This window comes from Lepisma saccharinum, chromosome 30 (genome assembly GCF_977018435.1).
Source record: "Lepisma saccharinum chromosome 30, izLepSacc3.1, whole genome shotgun sequence".
NCBI classification, from domain to species: domain Eukaryota; kingdom Metazoa; phylum Arthropoda; class Insecta; order Zygentoma; family Lepismatidae; genus Lepisma; species Lepisma saccharinum.
In genome coordinates, this window is record NC_139258.1 from 35,754,699 (window position 1) to 35,779,955 (window position 25,257).

Here is a 25,257-nt window from a genome sequence, read left to right on the forward strand (position 1 = left end):
AAAGGAATATACAATGCACGGCGCAACTGTTCCTTGAGGGTCACGACTGATTTTATCGATATAAGTCAGTTTATGGAGTCCCACCACCGGTTTCAGCTTATCGTTCACGTAACCACGAAGAAATTTCCAGTGGGAATGTATTAGGTGGAATTTTCCACGAGAAGAATTAATTTGCGTGCATCTCCTACTGCGCTCATGGACTTGTAAAAGTTTGAAAAAGAAAAAGTGAATCCTGCTTTCACTTTTCACGTCTCTTGTTTTCCCGTAAGGTATCTATTGGTCGTTTCCTCTGGTTCGTTCTACCTCCGGATCAATTGGGGCCTAAAGGTTATTAGCCATAGGTACACTCACCTACTGTAGTTATAAATTATAGATACTAGAGTTTGGACTCCAGTTAAAAATTAACCAGTAGACCTACATAAAAAAGAGTTACATCAAAATTTAGGTTATTCAATTTCTCGTTAATCTGCACACAGCGGTGTCCGTTGAACCGTGGAAACTGGGCTGGCACTGCGAGTCATCGTGTGCGGTGGTATCACGTTCCACGTACAGCTTTACTCCGCTGAATAAAAATCTGAATAAAATCGGTTTCGCATTGCGAATTGACAATCATAATTGAATTTGAAAACAGATGCAAACGGCTTCCAAACAAGATCAATATTGTATTTTTTGCACTACCCAATACTGTGAAAATGTTACGTAGAACTGTTAGCGGAAAATGAAGGCTCGACCAGGACTCGAACCCGGGTCTCTGGCATTCCGTGCCATTGCTCTACCACTGAGCTACCGAGCCGGCCTGGCTTCGCCTGATTTTTCGCTTCCGCTGTTTTACCTGTGTGGAATCGTCTCTGCCAATACTACGCGGGTTCGAGTCCAGGTCGAACCTCCATTTTCCGTTAACAGTTCTACGTAGTACATCTCCTGTGTGTGTCTAATAAGAAAAAGTTGTTTCGCAAAATTCATAAGAACTGTTTTTTGACGAATTTTAAATATCTTAAAATTCAGAAATTGTTTAAATCTTAAATTTATAAGTATATAAACTTAAATTCTCTAATTAAGAAGAAAAGGTGTTTTTTTTTATTTATAAAATTTCAAAGAAAGCGAACTTTTGCAAAAATATAGAAAGCGTCCCCTTTTTTTATCTTTCGACGATAAAAATAGGAGAAATACTCAAAGAAAATTGGTTAGCATAGATTAACGCAGAATTGTATAAGCTAAATTTTAATGTAACTCGTTTTTATGTATACTGCTTAATATTTAATTGTAGTTTAAACTCAAGTATCTATAATTTTTAATCCGACGTTGTATAAGGCGGTGATAGAAGTTGCCATTTTGCTATTGAAATTCACGTATCGCCGTAGAGTTAGGCAACACACACAACGCCTTGCAGCTAGTTCATTAGGGTCTACCTAGCTATCCCATTTCTATTGACGGTGACTGTACGCTCTGCCTTCTGCTCTTTTTTGTTAGGCAAGCGACATGTGGCGCGCAGGTTTCACACCGAAATGACAAGCGACATCGTCTATAAGAAAACTGTCCAACAGTCCAAGACGACACAATATACTCAGTTGTCAAAACTGCCAAATAGCCTCCCCGATAACGTAGTGCTAGCGTCGTCGCCTTATATCAAGGGGTCCCAGGTTCGATACCCGGTGGAGGCACATAGCAGCTCGAATCCAACTATAAACTGTAGGCCCAATTCCGATTATCCTTTGTGTGCAAAAAGTGGATTTGAAGAAATTTAAGATCGTTAATTATCAAGTTTTCGACATCTTGGGAGGGTCCATAAATTATTCACATACTAGTACTATTAAAAGTTTAGTGTAAATTTTTATACCTTTTTAAATAAGAATTGTTCTTATTTTTCGCTTTCAAATTTTTGGAAATTTCTCCTTGGACACCTGAAATTATAGAGAATGTTTCAAAAGTCTCACAACTGTTTCAGTAGATTATAACATTTTTTAAAAACATTAATTGCTAATAATTCCTATATGAAATACAGCGTGAATCAAAGGCCTTTAACATATCTTAGTAGACGAGACTATATGTTGCAGAAAGCCTGCTGTGAATATCCCTCGCAGTTTTCGAGCTATAGACAATTAAAGTCAGTGTTGTGCAACTTCTGAAACACCCTGTACTTGAGTTTTATTTCAGTCATAGAGATATTATCCTCTATCTAAGCGATGATACGTTCGTAAATTCACAGGCTATTTGGGCTATTAAAAATCGAAAAAAAATAAACAGCTATTGATTAGTGTACCAGTACGTACCACTCAGGACTTCGGTTAGACAACCAATCACAGACGCCTGTCGAATCAGCTACATTTAAAGTTCGTAGTCTCGGATGGAAATGTGATTTTCGTCTTGAACGTCTATTGTTTGTTTGTTTGATTTGTTTTGTAAAGTCCTCTTTATGTACAGTAAGGCTAATCGGGACTGGACCTACAGTTTAAAGTGAGATCCGAACCATCAGGTAGCGAACCCGGGACCCCTTGATTACAAGTCGACGACGCTAGCACTACGTCATCGGTAGGCCCTCGTTAATGTCTAATTGAAGACATTACAATTAACAAACATGTAAAGAAAAATCTTTCCGATTTTCTTCTTCATTTAGTGTATGTTTGATTTGTTTATTATCAAAAATTGTAGAAATATTAGCAATATTTACTGTTGTAGTTACGTATTATACTAGTAACGCCATGACGCAAAACGTTCATCTCGCAACACTTCGCTGCGATAACTCTGCTTGTGGAGGAAGTTCCACGTCCTGCCGCCAGATGGCCCGATAGAGCTTGCTCTCAGCGCCATCTATCGGATAATTGGAGAAGCGCGTGTGTCCAGTGCGTCGACTTAATTTTTAGAGTGAAGTGAATTTTCTCTGTTGCACAATACATATGGAAATATGGTGGAATATTTAAATTCCCAGCCTTAGCTTGTTATTGATTTTTGTGAAAAGAGATTGTCATCCGCTTCTATAACTTGTGCACAACCATTTTGGATCGAAGTGCCTATATAGTTCCTTCCAATCTGCGTTATTATATCGATGGCAGTGTTGCAACTTCGGGATGGAAATATTTACTACGTATAGGAAAGTTTATATTTCTCAGTACAATTTGTAGTAATGTTTTTTATGAAATTTAAATTAAAATAAAAAGTAATAATGTCGCTTTGTGTTGCACTTTGAAAATTATTTTTTGCGCGTGTAACAACTCTTTGATTATACTTGTATATTCTAAGATATGCAGCATTATGGAGCCATTTCGTTTGTCATTTTCCGCACATGTATAACAATAAATTACAAGGGATTTGTTATTTTGGCGATAGATGGAAAAATATGTAGTTTATGTGGAAGTAGTTGCACTTAAATTTAATAATAGTGTATATTTATTTCATTGTTAGACATTATGACAAAGTTTGTAACCACGCTATTGATATGAATTAATTATACGCCAAAAGATGGAGCAGTTTCCATCAGTGCTTTCTGCTCTAATTGTTTAGTAGGAAAGAATACAAAATACAGTTTTCTTGTAAAAATTTCGTAGGAAATACCTTATTGAGTCGTAGAAATTTGAGGCGAGTGTCTATAGCAGAGAGCTTTAGTTTTTCAGTCCTCTCTATGTTTCTACATATGAGAACATGTGTAAAATTCGAATGTGTATGATATCATGGTATCTTACTATATGTTGGAAACTAATTTCACATTCACATTACTTAAAAAACCGCTTTTGGTCAAACCTGTTACGTTTCCAGCTCTGGATTTCCTCTGCCAATCGGAAACGAGGAAAATGTGTGTGCTGGACAGAGAGGGGCGAATTGAAGCAGAGAAGCAGCTCCTACGTTTGGGGTGTTGCCATTTCGTAGTTTAATCCGAATTTTTTCATGTTTCATTAAAGAAGTTTGTTTCATACAATTTTCGTGGGGGTCGTTACTGTACTGTGCATACATAGTGTAGCTTATATGTAGCGTTGCTTTCCCCCAACAAAGGGAGAGGGAGGGGTGGGCAGTGGATAGCGACAACGCCGCGTGGTTTCTGCTAGAAACGCAAAGGAAGAACAATATCGTAGGCAAATCGCGTAATATATTAAATGAAAATGTATTAAAAACCTTTTTGTTTTGTAAAATTAACATAAACTTTAAACGGTGCATGTAATTATTGTTTTAATTTTCATAATAATGAAACAAATTGTTAATATTTCAGTGTGAAAATCAATTTTATTATTCACACTTTTCCGGTTAAGAATTTGAGCAAGTCGTTACATCAAGGGTTATGGGTTCGAATCCCTGTGTGGACACTTGTGAGTGTCCATTCAATAAATGATCACTCATCCTCGTCGTTGCGATTAACTTAAGGTGGCAGAATAACGACGTAAAACAAAATAGATCTAAGAATTATTATTATTATAATAGTAGCGTATACATGGAATATTTCTCAAACATTTTCTCCTTTAGTGAAACCTACTGTACACTTAGAATCTAAAAATGCTTTTAAAAGACCAATAATAATGGCTTAAAATGTAAAATAAAGTGACAAAGGGTCATGTACTTCTGAGGGAACTTAATGGTTCGTCACATCTGGAAATTTGAGGGTTTTGGAAATTCAGCTAAGAAGTAAGAAGTTAGATTGTGTGTGCTGTGCAGCTCTTAGTGAAGCTGTGTAGAATGTTAAGTCGTGAGTTCTATTTGCCGTATTTGTCGTCGTGTACGACAAGCACCACAAAGTTGCTCTGTCTCTCTCTCTCTCTCTCACTTTCTCTCTTCCTCTCTCTCGCTTCGTCTATCTCTCTCTCTCCTTCTTGCACTCTCTCTGTCCATCCATCTCTTTTCTCTTATCTCCACCATTTCTCTCCATCTCTCTCTCTTTCCCTCTCTCTCCGTCTCTCTCCCTCCCTCCATCTCTTGTCTTCAATATTTCCCCTTATCTCTCTCTCTCTCCCTCCATATCTTTCTTTCCGATTCTCTCACTATCTCTCTCTCTACAAACACCAAGAAGTTGCTCTCTCTCTCTCTTTCTCTCTCCTCTTCGTCTCTCTTTCTCTCCTTCTTGCACTCTCTCTGTCCATCCATCTCTTTTCTCCCATCTCCACCATTTCTCTCCAGCTCTCTCTCTCCCTCCCTCCATCTCTTCAATATTTCCCCTTATCTCTCTCTCTCCCTCTATCTCTTTCTTTCCGATCTCACTCCTTTCTATCTCACTCCATCTCTCTCTATAAACACCAAGAAGTTGTTCTCTCTCTCTCTCTCTCTCTCTATATATATATATATATATATATATATATATATATATATATATATATATATATATATATATATATATCTCCATTTCTCCTTCAAAGAAAAAGGCGAAATGTTCGTTAAATAATTTTAAGAGAATGCAATAAGACTTACATGCACGGAAAGATCGGCCCTAGCTTCGTTTCATGATAGGCTCCCCTGGTGTTGATCTAGTTTATAATAATCGTTACAGTAGGTACAGAAATTGTCATTTGATAGCTTGTCTTTGAAAAGCCGACATAAGAAGGTTTTTTTTTTTGCTACCAGATACGCAAAAAACAAATGGGAGTTGGCAACCCTGATTCAGCCTCGCAGCGAGTACCTCGGAAAGATTGAAGTTTTGGGAATGTATTTTTTCCTTGATCGAAACCTCCCGGCAGATCGTTTGGCATCCCGCAGGTGACAGGAGTGGTATCGCGTTCTGATCTCGTCGAAGCTTCGATGTCATTTTCCCTCGCCGCATTCAATTTCTCTGTTACGCTCGCTGTATACATTCCAGGCGCACAACGGCCGAAGGGGGATTTCCATGAGAGATTGCTCCGAAGATGAATGGAAGCCGAATTTCCAGGTTTGCACAGAAATGGTGGATCCTTTCTTTATTTTCATGCCTAACTGAAATTTTCCTTCTACGCGCATGTTCCGATATTCTTAATATAGTTTTTTTTTGGAATTTTTCCGATGCTGAGATAGCTACACTTTTCCTAGCAGGACTGCTGAAATCGATATGCTGCTAATAACGGAACATATGTTTACAAAACCCACATGGAAATCGCGCCTGTGACGTAGCAGCAATCATCACCAACGTGAAGGCACATTGCACAGTGGTTCTGCTCCCACTTTAACTGTAGGTCCAGTCCAGAATAGCCTAACTGAGCATAAAATGAACCTCAAACATATGTTATATCGCATTAGATGTACAGTCAGCGGAAATAAAAGTGAAACATCTATATCCTGAGATACACGCTTCCCTGCAATGCATTTTGTGTGTTGCATAAGTAACTGGCAATAGGATAGAACTTCCTATTCAAAAAGGTGCTATATAAAAGATAAAGTTCTTTTTTTCCCTGTCGCGGTGAGCCCGCTGTTGACAAATGCTAATGCAACGGGACATGGTGATGATTCGGTAAGTAAATGGTGAGTCCTTGTTTCTCCTGTCGCCAGAGAGTAAAGAGGGACTCTGGTGTTGTCGTCATCAGACTAAAATGATGACGACAATCGCCATAGTCGGTATGGGAAAATTAAAGATCAAACAAGCTGGGATTGAAAAAGTGGATATCACTTAGTTGTGTTCCAGGTAGAGGTGGGATACACTGTAAAATATTTCGTAATTATCACTTTAAAAGCTGTTCAGACCAAAATGTTAATAGGGGTTATTTTAAGATTAGTTTGCATGTATCACTTCTATTTATCCGAGTTCTTTACTGCATTGATCTGAAAATTTTACTTTTCTCAAAATTTCTGGAGGGGCTATAGTCCCATCAGCTCCCCCTGTGTATGTCAGTGCTCGATAGATAAGTTTAGTTCTAAGTAAGTCTGTCGCACGAGCGGTGGTTAACTATAGAGCGACCAAAAGGAAAAGAACCTTCGGCCAAAAGTCTCCGCGCACCTTCCCCTCCAACGGTTCAACTCGGGCCAAAAGGACGCATGCTCCACTCTCCCCCTCCCCTCCTCGCGGGGGTACAGTGCACAGGAGTCCCGAGTCTGCGCAGGTTTTTGCCTGTGGTATAATTGTAGTGTGACTAGTGAAATGTAGATGGCAGCAAGAGAGTAATCAAAATATTAATTTAAAAATCATGAAACGTTTCAAGGAAATATTTTTTTCTTGTACAATTAATTTAATAAATATTATGTAAATTTTCAGGTAAACAAAGTATTTCTTCTAGTTCTTATAAGTATATGTAAAATAAAAAATGTCTTGAGACTTCATTGTCTTTAGAAAAGAAATAATTATTTGTAGTTAGTGTGCGAGAGGTGAGCTGAAAGTATTGAAATCTCTTCGGGATGATTGTCCTGGCAAGAATATGTCTGTATTTGGAGGCAGGTTATTACATAAGTGAGGAAGCCTATAGAAAAAAGGCCGCTGTAGGAGAGCGTTGTGAGGGGGGGGGGGGTTGTAAGAGAGTTGTACGTTGCGGGTCCACCGTGTGGATACTCGTAGATGAATTTGGTTGATTAGAAATTCGGTTTTAATTGTACCATTGATGATGTTATGGTAAAACATCATGTCTGCTAGTTCGCGACGAGTGTGTGCTGGCTGGATATTCAAGACATCAGTTTTATGGAGGTGTCTCAGGTAATGTACTCAAGACATCAGCAATGGTGATGAGAAACTTGATTTTACACTTTTATGTCTTCTTAGCGTAATCACGGCGGTGAATGATTATGAATATGATGAGAAAACATTAAGAGATAAAGGGATGTTAATACTCTTTAAGGAACACCTATGATCTTACAAGACCTCGAACACGAAACTTAGGATGGAGAGATTGTGAATCTACGTGCTCACCCACTTAGAACATTATGTTACTAACAATGCATCAAGGATAATTATGTAACTAATTGTTTGATATTTTTTCGTGGAGCTTTCTTCACTGTATTGGATAGAAAATTTTATCCTGCGTGCATGTATCGATGACTCCTCACGATCCGCTGCTATTTTGTTTTAGGCGAAGGGGGACACTTTTGCACCATTTGTGCATTTATTTTAATATCATCGGAATGGGTACTGCTATTAAAAAGGGGCCCGACTATACAAGAGAGTACGAATTTATCTTTATTTTGCAAGTGGAAGCGGTTTCCTTAGTTGATTATTAAGCTGCACACGATGGTTGAAAAATGTGATAAATATGAATTTCAGATTCCCATGCATTCCTTATGGAGCAAGAATGCAACAACTTTAAGTTACGGTTAATCAAATGGAAGTTGTGGACTTTTCCTACATAAAATCAAATCTTCAACGTGTCCTCTTTCCGTTAATGCGTTTTTCTACGCCATCGAAAATTTGGTATTCCCAGAAGGACAAGCGACCATCCAGCGCACAGAACTCTCTTTCTCCAGCTTGCCGCGGGAAAGGTCGATGGAGAAAGATCATTTTCAGATCCTCGCGTCTGGATGGACACCAACTGCCCCTCTTTCTCTTAATGTTTCCTCTTTATACGCATGATGCGGGCTTCAGTGCCAAGTTTTATGTCTTCATGCTTAGAGTCCAGAGTTATCTTCATCATTGGCCATTCTTTATTTTCGTCACAACGTAGAACAATGTCATCTTAGCGTTGTACAGCTATACCAAGATGAGATAAACCCAAGCAAATTCGCGAATTAAAGTAGACAGTCATTTGCATTCTTCTATCTTTCCGTTCCCCCTTGCCCGAGTGGCCCCGTATTTCCATATTTATATCTTCCCTTCCTCGCTTTGAAGGCCTTCTGATGGCGTAGTGACAATATGTCGTCGCCTTATAATCGTCTTCGAATAAAACTTGATTGATTGACTGAATTGGTCTTTTAAGTCCACTTTATGCGCAGTAAGGCTAATCGGGACTGGACCTACATTTTAAAGTGGGAACCGAACCACTATGTTCCTCCATTGGGTATCGAACCCGGGACCCCTTGATTACAATGCGATGACGCTACCACTACGCCATCGGGGAGGCCTGGATAAAACTTGAAGCTCTATGTCCAGTCCCGATTTGTCGTTGTGCTAAAAGTGTAATTGAAGACAAACACAAACCATACCCTCCCTTGCTTGCTTCTTGTCAAACAATTCACAATATAAAATTTTATGTCTCTTCTTTCGATGAGAACGGTTTTCTCCATAATAGTTATAAGAAATAAACACTTTTGGTAACACTGATTGAAGGTAACGACGATGTGTTTTAGAAGTTTTGGCAAAGCGGGGCATGATTACTTGGCAAGCATCAGCTTGTATCACACATACTCGCTTCTTTCTTGAATGTTCGACGAAAGCACCAAAGGGCTTTTTCTCTTATTGGTCGAGCTGAAACTTCTGCTGAGTTGTTATTACACTCTGTACCGGGAGTCTCCGGAGCAAGGAAACGAAGGCAAGTCCTCTTCGCAAGTAGTGACTCGAGAGGGCTTGACCAATGAACGCGTGATAGAGGAAGTGAGTGCATTGCGGAGCCACAAGCCACTTCCTTGCTCCGCCCACTCGCTTTATCCGCTTCCCTACCGTTATGCGCGGCTATGACCCACAGTTTCCCGAGAAAGAGTGAAGGTAGAGTCCCGGCTGACTGCACAAATCCAGTTAGTGAGCCTAGCAACAGTGTACAGCGTGAGTAAGACGATTAACGATAGGTGATGGGTGGAGATGACGTCAGCGCCTCACTTGTTGATTGGCTGCTTCGGGAGTTATGATTCGCTTCCAAGCTGCTAATGCATTACAGCAAAAATAATTTCGCTTCGCTTAAGTATGCTTTGACAAATTTTCGTCCACACTTAATGACATCAAGTATGCGTACTCGTATACTGTTTACAGAGCCGTTTTCCTTTAAGCATCAAGCTCCCACTTCATAATTGTCTTATCGTCTTTTCAAGAAGCTGTATTATGGAAAGTTTCGAACATACCGTGTCTGTTGATGAATGGGGGAGAGATAGGAGGGGCTTTAAAAATGGCCCCATTTCATTCCTTTGTGCTCGAAACTTTATTGGGTCGTAAAATGGGACGATGAAGAAGTGGTGACGTCAATGTAATAGGGCTTTGAAGATGCGCAAGGGCCCGGACTCATTAGCCCAGCGTTTGACTGACTTAATAAATCTCGGAACAAAGTATCTGCCACCTAGCGAGAAAATCTTGAAGTTAATTGCTTGTGTGATCGATGAGTGCGTCACCAGAGGGTTTGTCAGTTTCGGAAATTTTTGGGAAACAATGATCCATTTTAAAGGGCTGTCTTTTGGGGACTCTAGATAAGGGAGGCATTATCGCTAATGAATTGCCAGTGAATTTGTAACTCCGTTCTGGAGCTACGTGTTCTTGGAAGCACCGGATGCCTCGAAAGTTATGGACGCTTTTATTGCGTCGTAAACGCGCAACTGCTTCGCTGTGATTGGTGAAAATAACCTTACTCGCAAATACATCATATTGTGCTGTCATTTGAGCCTCTTCAGCTTTCAATCGGCCGTTAAATTTGTTTTCAATCCCTTCGCAGCTTTTAAAGGTTTTAAACATTGTTGAGTTCTCCGTAGGTGGTGTATGTCTGCTGGACTTCCACTGAAACGTACATTGTTGGGGCATGCTTACTCGGACATAAAAGCTGAGTAGTCATGACAAGAATTCGCACCTACTATACCCTGTCTCGGTTACCTCTGGAGCAAGGCCGCGCATAGCGTCAGAGAAGAGGAGTAAATCGAGTGGCAGTACACGCTGCTGCGAAGGCTGGTAACAGCAGTCGCTTTACCCCCTCCTCGCAATCCCGTTCCATCTCACGTGTTCATTGGTGGAGTCGTCTCGCGTCCCTACTTGCGCACTACTTCGCTTGCTCCAGAGAGGGCTGGGACAGGGTACAAGGCTCTATTGGAAGGGTCCAAAACGTAGTCTTGAAGTATGGTCTTGTAGGAAGTGACGTCACTTAGTACAGATCGAAAGCTCCAAGTAAACGATGAATCGAGCCCATAGTGCGCAGCACGCGAGATTGTAGTCTTCTTTACTAGACTTCTGCACTCGTTGTTCTTTTGTTTGAAATCGTGAAAGTCAACAATAGGAACTTTTTAAAATGCTATGTGATTTATATGGTGAAAAACAAGTGTTTAAAACGCGGGAGAATCAATGTGTTCTACGGATCGTATTTGGCGCTGCAGTCGAAGTGCAATTCTAAAGATTTCCGCTTCCAGTTCAAGACTTCGATACTGGACTGCAATGCTGTTCTCGAAGGGTGTTTGCTTCAAGTACGGTCTTTTAACTTTCGGACACGGCCATAGAACTACTGTCAGGATTCCCGGATTCGAATCCCGGCCTGGGCATACGTGCTCTTTCTCTTCATTAATTTCATCATATTATCACTCATCCTCATCTTCGCGATTAAGCAGAAGTGGCAGAAAAGCGATGTAAAATAAACCAATCAATCAGTCCTTAGAACTACATTGACAACGTGAAACTAGCTATACCCTGTCCTATGCATCTCTGGAGCAGGCGAGCAAATAGTGTCGGGAGACTTCTCTCCACCAATGAGCACGTGAGAAGGAATGGGGGGGGTGGGTAGCGACCACAGTTACTTCGTAGCAGCATGTACTGCTTCGCTCTGCTAACTCGATTTTCCCCCTTCTATGCGCGGCCTTGCTCCGGGACAGAGTATATGTACAGGGTGTCCCAAAATGAATGTTACCATTTCGAATGTAAATAACATCTTTATTAATCAATCTGCTGACAAGAAATTTGAATGACACATAGTATACGAACAGGAGATTCATTATTTAGGTGTGGAATATGATATCCCCGTATGTGAGCTCCATTATTCACCAGACAGACACGTGCCCTTTCCATTGGCTTGTTCCATGACTTTTCTTAATGTGTCTTGAATCTCCTCCTGGATGTTGTTTTTGAAATGGGGAGTGTCCTGGGATTACTTCTAAACACCCAGTCTTTTAGGTACCACATAGGAAAAAAAAGCGTGGTGCTGTTAAATCAGGGGATCTGGGAGGCCAGTTAAAGTCAGAGTATCGAGAGATTATCCGTTCTCCAAAGATCCAAGTGACTGTCTGGCGAATAATGGAGCCCACCTATGCGATATCATATTCCACACCTAATAATGAATCTCCTGTTTGTATACTATGTGTCATTGAAATTTCTTGTCAACAGATTTGATTAATAAAGATGTTATTTATATTTGAAATGGTAACATTCAATTTGGGACACCCTGTACTTGAAAGTCATTTTGAACGGTTTTTGTAGTATAGAATAATGCCTATAGGCTGATACAAGGACACAGTGTTCAACCAAGTAGATGCTATGCAAGAATAGCGGTGTTCAAGTCCTAAAGAATCAACTGCTTTCCAAGTTCGTTTGATTGGTTAGCACTGCCACATGACTTTACATGTCACTCTACGCCGCTCTTGAACGTTGTGTAAACGGTGCAGACACGAGACGAGGCTTATGAAGTCATGGGTCGCAAATTCATCATCCATTATCATCGTCGCATGGACTAAAGCGGTGTAAAATTACCAAAATAATGGCGTCATATCGACGTCATCTGCGTTTCAAAGTCAGTTACTGTATGTGTAATTAGTAATAATTAATTCAGTTTATAAGTACAAGGTCTGTCCCAAAAGAAATGAGACTATTTATGGAAAAATCGTTTTATTGAAACTAGATTCAACTACACTTACTATTCTTCAAAGTAGGATTCTTGAGCGCCCATAGAGCGGTTCAAGCATTGCCGTCACTTTTCGTAGCAGCGCAGGAAGTCTCGACCTGAGATGCCTTGGAAGAGCTTACTTCGCAGCTTCTTGTACCTTCTTAATTGTCCAAAAACAGTGTCCTTTCAGGCCGAATTTGAGCCTCAGGAACAAAAAGAAGTCGTTCGGGGCCAGGTACTGGATGTATGGTGGTGCGGGAAGCGTTGCCATATTTCTCTTAGCCAGAAATTCCCTAACGTGGAGCAATGAGTGAGACGTCGCGTTGTCGTGATGGAGACATCAGGTGTCTGCGATCTCTGGGCTGACGTGCGCGACTCTTTTTCTCAAGCGAAAGAGCACCTTCGTGTAAAATTTTGCAGCGCCATCTTATCTGCGATTAACCACACATTGAAACGTCGGTCAGAGTCCATACAGACTTCAGTCGAGTTACATGGATGGCAGTTCTGAACGTGTTTGGCCGTCCTGGGCGTTGTTCATCCTCCGCGTCTGCCACCTGCACACTTGTGCTTTACATAATGTGTCATCCCAATAAGATTGTCTTATCATTTGAAGTGTGTCACTAGCAAATTTACCGAGTTCGACGCAACATTTTCTCGCGTACAGCTGCCCCGAACTGCGCTGCATTTTTGACCGTGACGGGACACTCAAACAGCTTCCCATTTTGCTGGCGATGCCAATGCTTGAACGGCTCGGAGACAATTGAGTTACATTAGACGGTATACCTGACATTCCCCACCAACCGCCGTGCCCAATAGATCCATCCCCAGACCCTTCTGGTTGGCCCGCCAAAAATAGTCTCATTACTTTCGGGACAGACCTTGTATACAAGTCTATATAGAAATGTTTGATATTTTTATATATATATATATATATATATTGAGCGTGATCATTTGACAGTTTTCTCAGATATAATATTGAAACTGTTGAAAGAGAGTCATACATAAATGTGTGTGTGTTATCACTTTTCGTAATGACCTAGTGTATATCCTGTCGAGCTTGGTGCATTGACACGCTGCATATATTGCTTGTACAGTCACGAACACTCTGGGTTGTAATAATGGAATCATTACAACCCAGAAATGTCCGTGACTGTACTATCTGTATTTCGAGACTCGAAACGAGACCGAGTCGAGAACGGGACTTACATTTACAGTTCGAGACGAGACCGAGTCTCCTTGAATTCTCGTCTCTATATCATCATGCAAGGAAGACAAGTTTTATGGTCGGGAGCTCATTTTAAGAAAGAGTATTGTTGGGTTGCATACATTCAGGAGTAGACTAAATTACAACGCAAGCCTCAAACGTATTGAACGCATTGAATTAAAATGCAAGGGAAGTGTTAAACGGAAAAAGCAAACAGAGGAAAAAAGACACGAGTCACATAAATCACCAATATGTAATTGTAACTGGGTGGAAAATACAGTGGAGCATTCCTGTCAGATGGAGGCCATGTTCTGACGTCATTTGTTCCAACGCCCTGGTTTAAAATGCGTGAAAATTAACCCCGGTCGTCTGCTTTCGACGATGATTTATTAACGCAGCATTTAAAATTCACGCCCACGCTCTGAAACAAGCCGGAAAAAGTTACTCGTTCGTTCGCGCTTTAGATTTTTGCTCATGTCCACTTCAAATTCCTCCGTGTTTACTTGCTGAAAATTTTAAACCTGTGTGGCAGTGTAATGCCATATCATTGTCATCAGTAGCGTTGTTATTCTTTTAAATAATACACGCGTATTATGTATTTTTACACGGTAGTCAAATAATTTTCGTAACATTACCAGCTGACAGCGTGAAGCTAGCTAGCGAGTCTACCAACAGCGTAGAGCGTGAGCAAGACGGTTAGCGATAGGTGTCGAGTCGTGATGACGTTACCGTCGCACTTGTTGATTGGAAACTGCAGGAGTTCTGACTCGATCCCACGCTGCTAATGCATAGCAGCCAGAGATGTTATGGAAATATTCTCACCCTACCTAGCTAGCGAGCCTACCAACAGCGTAGAGCGTGAGCAAGACGGTTAGCGATAGGTGTCGAGTCGAGATGACGTCACCGTCGCACTTGATGATTGGAAGCTGCGGGAGTTCTGACTCGATCCCAAGCTGTTAATGCATAGCAGCCAGAGATGTTATGGAAATAAGCTCACTCTAGAAGAGCTTTGCAATTTTATCTTAATTCCATTGTGAAATATAATGCGGCAAATTTCAGTTCAATTCAAATGTTATTTATTCTAGCCGACACCCCTATTTTGTCACTGAACTGGTCCTATTAGCGCATGCGCACTTGTATCGATAGTCGCGACTAAAGTAGACTGGACTGTACTGAGAAGATATAAACTAACAAACTCCTTCTCCACAATGCGTATCTCAAAAGAGATTCATCTGAAGTTTGAGATATGAGTTTCGGTACTTTGATCTTCCAAAGGGTATCCTGCAGCTGAGGAGCCTCTTGCCACGGAAATTACTCCAGAGATCATCCCCCCGCGCGCACCCCCCGCCGTCTCCTTCAATGTCTTCACCTTACAAAGCCGATCCTGTTTAACCACTCGCGAACCGAGATGTCTGATGTTGGATAAGCCAGGAGCTGATAGATCTAACCTCTCTGCCTTGGGACTTATTGGCGACGAGGAATTCCAAATCTACTACATGCAGGCTTTTAAAGAACCTGGTTGAATTTAGCGCATGCGCGGGACAACTTTAATCCTTTCTCTTCTTGTTATCTGTACTGTTATTGTGCTGAATTATTGATTTGGTTTATTTTACTTCGCATTTCTGCCACTTTTGGCTAATCGCGAAGATGAGGATGAGTGATGATGTGATGAAATTGGTGACGGGAAACTCACAAAAAGCACTCATGCCCTAGACGGGATTCGAACCGGGGACTCCTTGCCTCGTCGCGCTGTACTAACCACTTCGTCACAGAGGTCGGCAAACCATTTCTTTTGTGGTCAAAATATCCAACATAAATCTGCATAAGAAATATGCATGTGTAGATATCCTCGAGCTGAAGAAAGAGTAGGAAATTTTGTTGTTGTGTTTCACGTAGATGATCTGAAAATTTCGAATCTTGTATCTGTAATCTACACATGCGAATATGACGCAATTAGATGTTCTTTGAATCTACAACTTTTTGTGCCTTGTGCCTATCCTTGCGTGTTAATTAACGCATTGTTCGTCTATTGTAATGGACAAAATACAACGTCAGTTACAACTATCTATTGGCTAATGAACCAATCACATGCAATACGCATCCAATTATTTGATTGAATAAGCATATAGGGTGAATTAGTTGAGATGTAATATGAAAACACAGAAAACTTGAAACCTAAAAGGATTTTAATTTAATTTGCTTCAGTAGATGGTGAGTTATCACGTTATGGCCCCAAAAACTATAGAAAAGACATAAAAAAGAACTTGAGAAGATGAGATAAAGTAAAAATGAGAGAGTTCGACTCTAAAGAGTTTCAAGTACTCATCGCATTGTCTATTAGTGACTTTCTTCATACAAAGTAACATGACATTTTCATTAGCAAAGGTGTAAAGAGTATTTTTGGTGAGGAAAGAATGGTTTCCAGGATTCTTGTTGGAAATTTGATGGTAAAAGACCTGTAGGAAGGCCAAGAGAAAGATGGAGAGATAGCGTTGAGATGAACCTTAAGGAAATCGGTAAGAATGGAAAAGATTGGATTGATCTTGCCCAGGAGGGACAAGACGGATGGAAGGCTTGTTTTGCTGCAGCCATAAACTTCGGGTTTAAGAAGGCTAGAGAGTTAGTTTAGTTAGTAAAGAGTATATGCCTGAATGTGCGGTTTGGCACTATAACTTGATAACCGCAAGAAAACAGTATGGCGACGGGTCGAAAACAAGTGAAGGCTTGTCTATCTGGTGTAAGGGTTCCCCAGATGTCCCCGAACGTTTCTGCCAATTACCGACTACTAAAGGAATTTTTTTTCACTGCTTATGCTGCAGTAGGGTGGCTATAATATTTTGACCCAACAACGGGACATCCCATGCAGGCCAGTTTCACTCTCTCCTGAAAAATCTGTTAGGCCTAAAAGTTATTGTTGTTTTAACGGAATACACACAAAGCAATACAACTATAATTAAATAATATGTATTCTTATACCATTTATTAAAGCATAGATTACATAAATGATGCATCATAAACAGTGGCGGCGATTAGGAGGGGCAAGGGGGCAGTTGCCCCCCCACTTATGTATCAAGGGAAAGTAAAATTGTCTCCCCCTCCCCTTTTGGAACACAATCGCCGCCACTGATCACAAACAATGAATGAAATGTGATCTTCCATTGTCAAAAGTATTAATTATTATAATCTCGGCATGACTTGCATTGTTGCAGGTCAGTATTGAAACTACATACGCTTCTTATTCACTGTTCTACAAATAACGACACACACACACAAAGCAATACAACCCGCGACACGACCTAACACTTCAACAATAAATTGCGTTAATTGATCGTTCTGAACGACAATGGAACATTTTGATTGTTATGAAGTACTTGAAGAAGGGTAACAAGGAGACTAGTTTTAAAATTCGATCAACTTTTTTTAGCACGAAATATCTCTCACATTTAGATTTGGTTTTTCAAGCATACTCTTAGACTTTTATTAAACGGGACAATTAGTGTGTTTTTAATAATATCGACGGAACGACCGGGATATATATGCCTCTGGGACGGACTGTCCCGGTCAAAACGAGACATATTGTCACCTAATGCAATAGGACACTCAGTCTCCAAAGTATCCTTATTGGATAGTAGATTTTGTAGGAACATATTTGATATGGATTACCAAATTCTAAATGACAAACAGAAACCGCTTTTCATTATTGTAATTTTGTTGCAGGTGAAGAGTGTATTATCAACATGCATTTGTAAGAGCTTAGGGGAGCAGAGAACAGGAATGAAGTGATAGTTTATAAATTGTCCTTTTGGATTCGGAATGATAGTGTGTTACAAGTTTATAGGCATTCATAGAATTCTGAGACCAGTTTTTGTTCACCTATTCGAATACATTGCTCCGTAACAAAAAAAAATGTTCTCTAAGAATTCTTGAAATAAAGAGATCTATCCAAATTAAAACCCTCTTTCCAATTTCTAATTTTTGAGGACTCCTCAAGCCTCCAGGCATCGAATTTTCATTCAGGCATCATTCGACGTAGAGAGTATTTGCGTTTCGAAGGTATTACACTGCTGCAAAGCGTACTGTCTCATGACATTTAAAATTTACGTCCCATTGTTCTCGCACGTTATATTATTACCATGTCCAAACTTTCATGCTGTAACTCAAGTGTACTCCGTGGTGTAAAAATTATATTTTTTCTCACAAAAAGAAAGAGAGAAAACTTAACCAATGCCCGCGGGACTAACAGAGTTTGGACCGTGATTCTCGTCACATCAGAATTTCCAATTTAGCAATGCTAAATGATGCGGAATCGCGATGTGCAACAAAGCAGAATTCTAATTTTGTGATTCCAACAAAATGCCAGCTCTAAATGCGGTTATTACGTCCGTGTTCATTTTGCCACAAAGACTCCTTTGATGCGAAATGTTCAATTTTTTTTTCGCTTTTTACGATTGACTGCACCTCCTGTGAAGCATAACAGTTTGTTTCTTTGCATTCAGTCATGCTGAATAATTAATTACTGTAGCCCTCAGTAATTTCACTTTACATGTTTTTACATTGAGGGGGGGGGTTAATTTACATCATATGAATGATCTTGTCTGTATTATTATTGTTCTGATCAGATTGTATATGGAATATTATTCGGTCTAATGGGATAATTATATCGTACGGTTAGGTCTATCTAAAAGAGAAGCTCTATGAAGAATGACTTAGGATGACACGAATTGTCCATCTGTGCAATCCAACAATGCTTAGGAACTATAGGAAATATTGGAATTTAAATTAACAGGCGATTGTTAAATTTTATCGATAGAATATTGTAAATATTTAGGTAACTTTTGACATTCAAGTAGACTAGTTTTCTCTCATATGATAACAATTACCTAAGGATCTATAGGCTGTTTGGAAAACAATGTATACCCATTCCTCTCGCCAACAATTAGCATATCTAAAAAATAAGCAGCTTTCTTTGAAATTTATCATTGTGTTTCTTTTTACCGTTTTTCTAACCAACGTCTAAAAGCACCATTGAAGGCACATTATCTTGTTCATATGAACTGATCAAGAATCAATATGTTTATAGTAACTGCAGATATACGAGACGTGTTTATGGAGCTTTCTGATAAAAATGGTTTGTTACTGTGTCTATCCAGGGATCTGGGTCAGAAATACAGGGTGAGACAAAATTCCCAGGACACCCTTTTAATTCGAAAACGACTTAACGGAGGGCAATGAAATTTCGGATATGGGTAATTGGGGTGGGGGCACACCAGATGGGGCTAGTGTCTATCGTGGCGGCCATCTTGGAATTATATACAGATTTTTAAATAGGACCCCCTTCCCATTTGAAGATCTGAATGTAATTCCAAGATTTCATTGCGCATCTTGTTTCGCAGCGTGCCATCTGTCAACAAATATTCGAGTTTAAACGAGCTTGCTATTTCAAGATGACCGCTATGATAGACACTAGCCCCATCTGGTGTGCCCCACCCCAATTAACCATATCCAAAATTTCATCGCCCTCCGTCAAGTCGTTTTCGAATTAAAAGGGTGTCCTGGGATTTTTGACTCACCCTGTATATCTTGCTTTAAACCTCGTCTATAAACTATTATAGTTTTTTGTATTTTGATAGGTATAAATATCTTGCAGAAACTTATAATGTGCATCATAATTTATATTCACGCCCTAATCTTTTAGTATTCCCCTGAATGATCAACTTAACTTGACGTAGCGGGAAGAGCCCCGCCCTTTTACCCTTTTAGCTCTTCTGCGCATGTGCATGAGTCTACTGCGCATTTCATTGCGCATCCTGTTTTGCAGCGTGCCATCTGTCAACAAATATTGAAGGTTAAACGAGCTTGCTATTTCACACCTCTTCAGTAGCTTTTCTTTATCTTTCGCTTCGGTCTCTTGCAGAGCTTTTATAATGCTAATATAGTGTTTACCAGCTGTTCCCTTGGTTATCTTTCGTTTTCTAATCCCCAAAGTCGACAGAGCATTGTTTGGGCGGGAAACTTTAGTCTCAGTGCGAGGATCTACAAGTATGCAATGTGTTCCTAGTCAAATACCTAATTCTGCTTGCGGTTGGTTAATGAGTCAGAAGCTCAGTAGGACTAACGGGTTGTGCAAAGAAGGTATAGAGAAGGAAGGATCCTTTAATACCTTTGGAAGAAGACGCACGGGGTGGGGTTTGGTGGGGGGGGGGGAGAATTTTGGAGACCGTTAAAGTTTCTTGTTCTCCTGGATCTACTTCTTGCGGAGGTAAAATATCACGTGTACATTTTTTTTCGCTTCGCGGCCGAAATACAGTATTTCTTCACCTCCCAGAGTGATTTGATGCGGGTGCGGTTTTAAGTAAGGCTTGAAGAGTTTCACAGGGAGCAACGGGGAACGGAAAGGGGGGTGCAAAGATGGCGGATCCTGACGCACTAGACTCGCGGTATTATCCGAGGAAGCAAAGGATTCTGGGAGCTTACGCGAGGACCATCATTCTCCTCTGCCGTTTTCATTACTGTCACAAGTTCCCAGCATTCCTTTATGAGGCTGCGTCCTCACATATTTCTTCTGAGCTTCTTCCTTCTCTCCCCCTTCCCCTGGAACTCTTCCCTCCGCGGCTTTTGGAATGCTTTCATAGAAAGGGATATCAAATGCTTTACGTTAAGTGAAAGAATTTATCAGGTGTTTTTTTCTTTCTGTTTTTCGGCCTGGAGATCTTAATGTTTAGTTGAATGATGCAAACTAGAGGTCTACAAGTAACCTTACTTGTACAAAAGAAGTAATCTTACCCCCTAGAAACAAAGTACGGTTGTATAATCGGATCCTTAATTCACTCATTAGAGTTTCAGAAGGCCACAAGTAACATTTATTACACTGAATTTGCAACAGTCTAGAAGTTAACTTGCGTGCACAAAAGTAAGTGTATCAGACCCTTATAACTAGACCTAGGATTTTCATGACTTACAATATTACTATTTTTTTTATTTTTTTTTTGGTAAGGGTGATGTGTTCCCTAAATATATAGAAATTCATATTATGAAAACACTAACTAAACAGCATATTTTGGTAGATTTTTGGTCATATTCAGCATATTTTCGCTTTTTCATGGAATATACATCCATTTCGAAGTGGATTCGTTTCTCTCTCCATGTTCACTCAAGTTGATTTTTTTTACAGTTATACGCCCAAGTTTAATCTCTGAAAATGGTGAAAACTAGTTTCCTTTTCTAATGGAATGAAATCAGAAAATGGACTTCGGCCCAAAATAACTTTGGCCCAAAAATCCACAAGTATCCTTTATTACACTAGAGTTACTTAATCCACAACTAATCTTGCTTTCAGAAAAGTAAGTTTGTATTATCGGATCCTTATTACACTCGATTTGCGGTTTAAATATGAAAACGCAGATAGCCTACTGTTTATCGGGTGAAAAGCGAGTAGATTATATTCACTATTTGTATTATATCTGGATGATCTCACAGATCTCTTTAATTCTCCAATCTCAAGAACATTCTAATGTTCGCCGATGATTGTAAAATTATGAGAGAAATGAAACAGCCATCAGAAACTTCTCCAAAATGATATAATCAGATTCTCTGAATGGTGTAAGCGATGGAAACTGTCCACAAACCCTTCTAAATGCTCTTACATAACAATTTCATTGAAGCAAAACATTCTTGAAGGTAATTAATTATACACTCACTGACATCCCTCTAGCAAAAGAAGCACAACACCGAGATCTAGGTATCCTCATAGATTCTAAACTAACTTTCGATAATCACATATCAACCATCACAAAAAAGGCAATGCGTATGCTAGGCTTACTTTACAAATTCACCGAAATCCATAAACCGAGAGCACTTTCCATTTCCTTCAAAACATTTGTGTCCCCCATTCAAAAATACTGTTCACCTATCTGGAACATGGCTGCCCCTCCAAGATCGACAGTGTTCTCTTTTTCCTCTCCATCGTTCGATAAAGAGTGCCCGGCCCTGAGACACCTACCTAAGAGAGATCATATGAAATTACTACATAAGATCATTAATGGAAACCTAAGATGCAGCATTCCACTCCAGGACTCTCGCTCAGAGTGCCCAGACATAAAACACGGAGCAAGGAAACTTTCCACACTGCAACTGGTGGGTTTAAAATGGCTTCTACTGTACTGGAAATTTCAATAAATAAATAAATATTTTACTATTTTCTATTTTAATCGGCACTGAATGAAATTATCTGGGTATTAATTTGGAAAAAATATTTGTTTTGGAATTTGTATCATTTATATTTTTGTAAAAAAATCGGTAAGAACATTCTTTATACAAAGAAAAGCGTGTGAAAGAATATAGCAGAATTTTTTTTTATCTCTACCACAGGACATCCGTAAATGTTCATGGAAAAAATCAACCACTGCATCCCTCCCATTTGCCCTTTTTTTCTACCTACTGCGCATTCCATTGCTCATCCTGTTCCGTAGGATGCCATCTATCGACAAATATTGGAGGCTGGTCGAACGTTTCGCATTCTAATCCGTAATTAAACGAACCTACTGTTTCACATCTGTTCACTTGCTCTATACCATGTGGAAGTTTACGCATTGTCATACTGTATGTATTATGTATTGCTTGCACCATATATCTATATATATATAAATTAATGTATGTGTGTATATATGTATGTATGTATGTTTGTTCCGGCATAACTCTCGAACGCCAGATGGCATCCTCGCCTTGTAACCAAGTGGTCCCTAGTTCGATACTCGGTGGAGGCACATAGTGGTTCGGATCCCACTTTAAACTGTAGGTCCAGTCCCGATTAGCCTTACTGTGCCTAAAGAGGACTTAAAACACCAAATCAATAACGAAAATCGAACGCCTGGAGCAATTTCAACCAACCTTGGTACACATATGACTTACAATCTAGAAATAAATGCTGTGGGGGTAACCCCTGGCAACCCTAGGGGAGGGGTGGAAAGGGGTGACATATAAAAATAATCGAAAGCAACCAATATTAGTGTGGAATCCATAGCTTTCGGGGTCGCTAAGATGAATCGTGACACTCCCAGTGCCGTTCAATTTATTTATTCTTGCTCCTGGAGGTGAAAAATATTATAGTGAATTTGTAAAAACTTTTACTTTATAATTTGTGTACTGTACTTATACTTTTAAATACCTGTAAATACTATTAGTTACATTTTACACTATAGTTAGAATTCATTATTTTCCTGTCTAATAGAAGATTGGGATAAATAAATACTCGGATAATGCCGGGTAATCAGGTAGTAATATAGCCTATACGTATATATACGTATATAGCCTATATATATATATATATATATATATATATATATATATATATATATATATATATATATATATATATATATATAAGAAATGAAGAGAAACTACTCGAAGCTTTTGAAATGTGGACATGGCGAAAAATAGAGCGTGTGAAATGCACGGACAAGGTAAGAAACGAAGCCGTACTGAAAAGAGTTGATGAAAAAAGATCTATACTGGAGACCATCAAGAAGAGGAAAAGAAACTGGTTAGGACACTGTCTAAGAAGGAACTGCCTGCTAAGGGATGCCTTGGAGGGAATGAGGAGGAAAAGTCCGTGGAAGAAAGAGATATCAGTTGATGGATGATATTAAAATAACTGGGTCGTATGCTATTACGAAGCGAAAGGCAGAGAATAGGGAAAGCTGGAGATTGCAGTGAAAAACCTGCCAATTAGGCAGAAAATAATGAACACACACACACACACATATACATATACATACACATATATATCGAGAACGAGTCAGATCTCCTCAAACTCGAGACTAGACTGCCTACCTCGTCTCGTCTAGATAGTATCCCAACCCTTTCACATCTTTACCGTCCTATGCATTTGTTTCATTTCAACTCTGTTCTTGTTCCTTCGTGGTCTCCTTTTTTATTTATGCCAGTGGACCTTTTTTTCCCCCACTCTTGTTCTAGCATCTACGGGTGTTAACTCTCGTTGGAGATCACGATGAAGCGCTCTGCACCCTTCATCTCTCCTTTTATTAGCGGGCGCTGCCGCTAGGCGGCGAGTTAATCATCTGCGTTTGACTTCCCCGTGACCCTCTGCAACGCGTCGCCCTGTCAGTGGCGGTGAAATACAATTTCATTTCGAACGTGTTTCGACTGAAATTACGCTCCCTGCGAGCGAGAGCGTATCGAGCGACCTGGGCCAGGAGGTGTGGTTGTTTGCAGAGGGAATTGGTAATTATTAGGAGCCTCTTGCGGTTTTCGCACGCACCTTGGGCGCGGATCTGCTCCGAAATGAAAGGCAAACAGGGACTCGGGAGAGAGAGTTTTTGCGTATTGTCGGAGCAAATAATCCACTACCGAAAGCTCCGTCGCCTCGGTGAAGTTAGGAAGATTTCCTGTGTATCCACGAACTTGAACTTGTAGTGTGAGGCAGAGAATTTTATCTTTTTTTTTTTTTTTTGTGTGTGCAAGTTCCGTGAAACTCTTCCACCATATACAGAGTGAACCAAAAGTAGGTGGACAGTAAATGATAACATTTATGCATCGCTAAAACACCAGAACTTGAAATAGCACCCCAAACAGTGACACCAGACTTATTTAGTTGTTGCTCTAATGTTAAATGCATGTTCTCACTATACCAGTAAACAAGATAATTTGAAAGAAGCATCACCTACTGTCCACCTACTTTTGGTTCACTCTGCATTACAGGACGTGTTCTAGATCATGCAGATGAAAAACGACGCTGATATCTCTTAGTGCAATGAATTGGAAAATTGAAATACTATATATTCTAGGGATACCGGATTCAGGATTCGGATATCGGTTTGAGGATTCGAGATTCGGATATCGGGTTCAGGATACGAATAACGGATTCAGGATTCTGATATCTTATTTAGGATTAGGAAATCGGATCCTGCATTTGGGATTCGGACATTGGACCCAGGGTTCGGAATTCGGATATCGAATCCAGAATTCTGATATTGTCGGATAATATTCGAGATTCGGACTTGGCGTTTCACATGTTTGATTCGGATAAATGATTCGAGATTCGGATATCAGATGCAGGATTTAGGATTCGGATATCGGATTCAGGATTCGGAATTCAAGTACTGTATCCAGGAATCGGAATTCGGATATAGGATCGAGAATGAAAGAAATATCTTTAGACAGACAGGTAACGACAAGGAGCTTGATCAAGTAACAAACAAGCTGCAGGAAAAAAAATCATCCAGGTGGATTAAATTACCCTATGGATATGTCGTTCCACATTGATTCCGTGTAAATCTAAGTGATGATACTTTTTTTTTCATTTCTGGTAGTTGTGTGATTTATGACGTCAAGAAAACTTGCAAAGAATACAATTTCGGCAATATTGTTTTGCCTTCTATTAGATGATTTCTTAACAAATAGTCATTTTTCTTTAAAATACTGCAGGCCTTCTCCGATGGCGTTGTGGTAATCAAGGGGTCC

General features: G+C 39.9%; 1 protein-coding gene and 1 non-coding gene across 14 annotated transcripts in view; one reads left to right on the top strand and one right to left on the bottom strand.

Annotated features, from left to right (window-relative positions):
* The window catches only part of LOC145981874 (disks large 1 tumor suppressor protein-like), a 1,252,559-nt gene that overhangs the window by 742,357 nt on the left and 484,945 nt on the right, over positions 1 to 25,257 (top strand). The window lies entirely within an intron of this gene.
* Positions 723 to 793, bottom strand: TRNAS-GGA (transfer RNA serine (anticodon GGA)). Its single transcript has one exon. It is a non-coding gene; the product is annotated as a tRNA-Ser (tRNA).